This window comes from Peromyscus leucopus, unplaced genomic scaffold (genome assembly GCF_004664715.2).
Source record: "Peromyscus leucopus breed LL Stock unplaced genomic scaffold, UCI_PerLeu_2.1 scaffold_1501, whole genome shotgun sequence".
NCBI classification, from domain to species: Eukaryota; Metazoa; Chordata; class Mammalia; order Rodentia; family Cricetidae; genus Peromyscus; species Peromyscus leucopus.
This window is the reverse complement of record NW_023504668.1, coordinates 39,772-45,376: the sequence shown is the minus strand read 5'-3', so window position 1 is coordinate 45,376 and position 5,605 is coordinate 39,772. Positions and strand designations below refer to the sequence as shown.

At 45.2% G+C, this 5,605-nt stretch overlaps 1 long non-coding RNA gene across 1 annotated transcript; it reads left to right on the top strand.

The window, feature by feature from the left end:
- Positions 1-1,325: 1,325 nt before the first annotated feature.
- LOC119087154 lies at positions 1,326-2,496 on the top strand. Its single transcript, XR_005090591.1, has 2 exons — positions 1,326-1,967; positions 2,277-2,496. It is a non-coding gene; the product is annotated as an uncharacterized LOC119087154 (long non-coding RNA).
- The last annotated feature ends 3,109 nt before the right edge of the window (positions 2,497-5,605 follow it).

Here is a 5,605-nt window from a genome sequence, read left to right as displayed (position 1 = left end):
TTTGAACCTAGATTCATCTCCTGCTCCTCTCTCTCCCCAGAAATCCCACCTACCCTCTCCTGCCTAGCTATTGGCTATTCAGCTCTTTATAAAACCAATCAGAAGGTGCCTTAGGCAAGCAAGGAAGGACAGAGACACACCTTCACACAAAGAGTTCAAATGTCCCACAAGTCACATTTTGTGGAGGCTTACAAAGACAAACCCATAAGCCTGCCTATTTCCCATCAGATCCAATCAGGGGCAAGTATATATCTTGACGTACTTCCTGCTTGCGTACCTCCGCCTGCATGGGATCAAGCACACCCAGTGCAGTGGGACCAAACTTGTTTAGAGTGAAAACACGTGGCTTGTTATCTTACATAAACAACAGCCCCCAGCATTCCAGAAATTATCTGTCCTTGGGCAAGGGGCTTACAATTTAGAGGCATTTTTGTTTTCCGGTTCTCTTAGACACAGTAACTAAAACGTAAAACATAACTTTAGCTCTCACAGCACCTCAGTTAGCCATTTGTCCTGGGTTTGAGACTTAACAATGCCGGCACTTGGGAGACGGACCCAGGCAGATCTCTGTGAGTTTGAGGCCAGCCTGATCTATATAATGAGTTCCAGGCCAGCCAGGGTTGCATAGTGAAACTCTGTCAAAACAACAAAACCCAAAACAACCGGGGGTGGGGGGGGAAGGGAGGGTGGGGGGTGGATAGGGGAGAGTGGGGGAGGAAAGGTAAACAGCATCAAAACTCATTATATGAACGGCTTGAAATCCTCAAAGAACTAATAAAAAATAGGGGAATTAGAACCAAGTTTAATAATGTATGTATAAAATGCCATAATGAAATCCATTACTTTATATACTAACTTAAATTTATGTTTGAAAAGAAAAGCAAAATGCATTCAGAAAAAAAAAAAAAGAGTATCTGTCAATCGCTGCCTATTCGGTATCTCTTTATGTTTCTACCTGAGGTCCATGCCCCACCCACGCCCCTCAGACCTGCTTATCCTGGGGCACACAGCCCACCTATGCGCATAGTCCAGATGTGCAGACAACCAGATGTGTAGGGTCAAGGGAATCTGAGGATGGGACCAGAGTGTCTGCTCTTCTCTTTGGGGGACATAAAACTCCCCAAATCTAGCCGGGCGGTGGTGGTGCTCGCCTTTAATCCCAGCACTCGGGAGGCAGAGCCAGGCGGATCTCTGTGAGTTGGAGGCCAGCCTGGGCTACCAAGTGAGCTCCAGGAAAGGCGCAAAGCTACATAGAGAAACTCTGTCTCGAAAAACCAAAAAAAACAAAACAAAACAAAAACAAAAACAAAAACAAAAAACCAAAAAACAAAACAAAAAAAAACAAAAAACAAAAAAACAAAAAAACTCCCCGAATCTAAAGGTATCTACTTTCTCACAGATTCTCTGAGTTGTTTGTCCTGTTTTCCTTTCTGCCTTACTTAACATCCCCATAATGGACAAAAGAAGCCCTCCCCTACCCACCTACCCCTCCCTCACCCCTGGGGGGGGGCAGGGGGAACCCCAGCTGAATAAATCCTACAACAATCCTGTGTGTGGACCTTTGGAACGATTTAGAAACACACAGCAAAAGAAACGCCAGTTGTTTATTCTAGATCAAGTCAGCAGATTGTCAGTGCCCAAGGCCATGCATGTAAAAAGCTCTTTGGAAGTTAAATCTGTTTTATTGTAATAGCAAGTGTTTTATCTTTTCCAACCCACTGGCAACTGAAGTGTTTTTCTGCAGTCAGGCCGGGACAGGAGAATTTGCAGATAAGTACCCTCTTACCGCACTCTGGAGACTGCTGCTGCCCAGGGACTTGCCGGAAGAGGCTATTTGGTGGATTTTGAATAAGGGCAGCAAAAAGCAAATGGACAGAGTCCTTTCCTCAACCCATTTAGGTCGGCATGAAGTGGAGTTTACATCCAGGACTCAGACGACCTTTTGGAGATAGGATTCAAATAGATTAGTAAGTACTACAGTGGCAATTTAAAAAATCGAGAGCAGGGGGAAAATGTCAATTTCTGGCTTAAGAGCATCTGGGAAGGCAGGCAGCTTGCAGTGTGGCCCTTTTCCTCTACAGCTTCTGAACACAAGGCCAGCCGTGGCCCGGCCCAGGCTTCGCGTTCCTGGCCCGTAGTCTTTTCTCTGCTGTCAGGCCACCAGCTCATTAGTATTTAAATCAGCTCATAAATATTTCCTGGAAATTCTCAGGCGCTTAAGCTTCACTGCTATTCATCCTGTTCTTTTTCAGTCTTCCTCTGCCCTTATTTCACAGGCTGATGCATTGTGGGAAGGTGGCTCTCGTGGCATATTAATCTTACTGGCGTGTGGCTATGGAAAAGGAAGGAAGTCCTGATGGAGGATGGAGACAGAAGTGGGGAACGGATGTGGAAGGACATTTTACTCCATTCCCTTTGTACAAATATAATTATCTAATGATGGACCATGAAAGTCTGAATAAAATAAAAACAACCCGAAAGCCAGAGTCAAGGCAATTCAACCTGAATGAATGTTTCTTTTTCACGGACTCTTTGAAAGCTTTGAAAAGGGGAAACAGTTCACTGGGGGCAGGCTCCGTGGATGCTCCCACTGGGGAGAGGGTTGTGTGGCTACAAAACCGTCTCTGTTCGGCATGAGGGCTGTGATTCTAATCATCAAATAATGACGACAGGGAGGGTCGGCTCCATCCTGGTATTCTGTACGGCTCCTCACATTCTGCCAGAGTTAACTGCGGAGAACACCGTCTACAGTCTGTAAGGTGCTCGGCAATTAGGATGTCCACACAAGATTTGTCTTTTGATTATGCTCTGTTTGTTTACATTCCTTATAGCATTTTTTTTTTGTTTTGTTTTGTTTTTTGTTTTTTGAGACAGGGTTTCTGTGTAGCTTTGCGCCTTTCCTGGATCTTGCGCTGTAGACCAGGCTGGCCTCGAACTCACAAAGATCTGCCTGCCTCTGCCTGGGATTAAAGGCATGTGCCACCACCGCCTGACAACATTCCTTATAATACCATGCTAATATAAAAGTTAAACAGACATCTCACCAAGTGGGGGAACAGTTGTTTGGGCAGAAATGCCGTTGAGGAATTTTCTTTGGTGAGGTCCCTTCAGAAGCTCGCAGACCCAACCCAGCCATGAAGTCCTTCAGCTGTGGCAGGCTGGGAAGATGAAGGGCCATGAGGTTCTTGAGAGAACAGGCCAACAGCTAGTGCTGACAGCCAGGCCAGGCCTGTGTGGACCCAGCAAAAATGCTGGAAGTTCAGTGCTCACTGGGGCCAGGGCCATGCACAGAGTCCCAAGTCCTCATACCAATGGGTATCACCACAGAAGCCAGAGAAGCCAAGTCTAGAGAGCTGGGACCTTTAGCATTTGGGAATGCTAAAGACCATTCCCAAAGTCCCAAGCTTTGAATCATTTCACTGAGGGGTAGATTTACACTCTCAGGGCCCATAGCTTGGAGCTGATTCACTAGCATTTCAACACCACCTTGGGGTTCATTAACATATCAAGGCCTCTTCCTTTGCTAGGCTCCATCTGAGCAGCTAGGTGGCTTACCAGGGGCTTGCTTCTGAGACCTAGCTCTTCCCTCCCTGCCCCCCCTTTTGAAAAATAGATTTTTTTTTTCCTCACGTGATATATCCTGATCATGGTTTCCCATCCCTCTCCTTCTCCAGTTTCTCCCCACCTCCCCTCCCATCTAGATCCTCTCCCTTCCTGTCTCTCATTAGAAAATGGTCTTCTAAGGAATAATAATAACATAAAAGATAAAACAAAAAACTATAACATTGGGGTTGGACAAGACAAACAGAAGGAAAAGAGCCCAAGTGAAGGTACAAGAATCAGAGACCTAGCTGGGCAGCTTTAATCCCAGCACTCGGGAGGCAGAGCGAGGTGGATCTCTGTGAGTTTGAGGCCAGCCTGGTCTACAGAGCGAGATTCAGGATAGGCACCAAAACTACATGAAGAAACTCTGTCTCGGAACAAAAAAAAAAAGGAATCAGAGACCGACTGTTTGACATAGTCAGGAATGCCATAAAAACCCTAAACTGGAGGCCATATTATATACGCAGAGGACCTGGTGCAGACCCTTGCAGGCCCTGTACATGCTGCCTCAGTCTCTGAGAGTTCATATGATCTTTGATCATGTAGACTTAGAAGGCCTTGTTTTCTTGGTGTCCTCCATCCCCTCTGGCTCTTATACTCTTTCTGCCTCTTCTTCCACAGGGTTTCCTGAGCCCTGAGGGGAGGAATTTGATAGAGGCATCCCACATTAGGAAGAGTGTTCTAAAGTCTCTCACTCTCTGCATAATGTCTGTCTGTGGGTCTCTGTATTTGTTCCCATCTGCTGCAGGAGAAAGCTTCACTGATGATGATGGCTGAACAAGGCACCAATGTAGGTGGAACTTTCTGTCCCACCAGCAGCTCCTAAATAAACACATTGAGGCTTATATTAATTATAAATGCTTGGCCATAGCTCAGGCTTGTTACTAGCTAACTCTCCCATTTAAATTAACCCATATTTCTTATCTATGCTCTGCCACATGGCTTGGTACCTTTTCTCAGTACAGCTTGCTCATTTCACTTCTTTCTGAGTCTGCTAAGGACTTCTGTCCTTCTTCATCCAAGCATCCTTAGTATGGTTGTCCCACCTATACTTCCTGCCTGGCTATAGGCCAGTCAGTTCTTTATTAACCTAAGAGAGCAATACATAATCACAGTGTACAGAAGGACTATTCCACAGCACACTGTGAGTTGAGTATAGCAGAATGTCATTAGGAGTCATTTTACTGTTACTTTTTTTTTTTTTTTTTTTTTTTTTTAGAATACTAGTATTTGGTTTTACCCTAGGTTCCTAGACTGTCTAATCTCTAGTTCTCAGCTATCCAAGCAGCACTAGGTATGGGTTCCATCTCATGGAGTGGACCTTAAGTCAAATCAGACATTGGTTGGTTACTCCCACAAGTTTTGTGCCACCATTACCCTAGCATATCTTGCAGACAGGCTACCATTGTAGATCAAAGAGTTTGTGGCTGGCTTGAAGTTTATGCTTCTCTTTTGAGAACATGCAGAGTACCTTCCTGTCCCAAAGATGGTAGACTGTAGGGTAGGGGTGACGGCTCTATGTAGGTACCAGCTCAATTTCTCCTTCTCCGTGTTCATTGAGTTGTGTAGGTGCTTGTCTTCAGCAACAGGACCTTGCTGTCAGTTTGTGGAGAACAACCTATAGTTTTAGCAACAGTCTGAGTTGTTTGAGGATTCCCATGGGACCCCTTTGGCCAACAAACCGATTAGATATAATCTAATTGTGTACTGGAAGCTTCATTTGGTTACAAGAGATAGCCAGTTAGGGTTCTGTCTTCCCCATTATTTAGTGATTTCATTTAGATCACCTTTATATATGTATATGTTTTAGGAAGCGTCTACTGTATAGGTTCTCATACTACCCCTCAAATGGCCCTTGTGGCGGTTTGAATGTAATTGGCCACCATAAGCTCATGAGAGTGGCACTATTAGGAGGTGTGGCTTTGTTGGAGTAGGCATGGCCTTGTTGGAGGAAGTGTGTCACTGTGGGGTGTGCTTTGAGGACTCATATATTCTCAAGCCA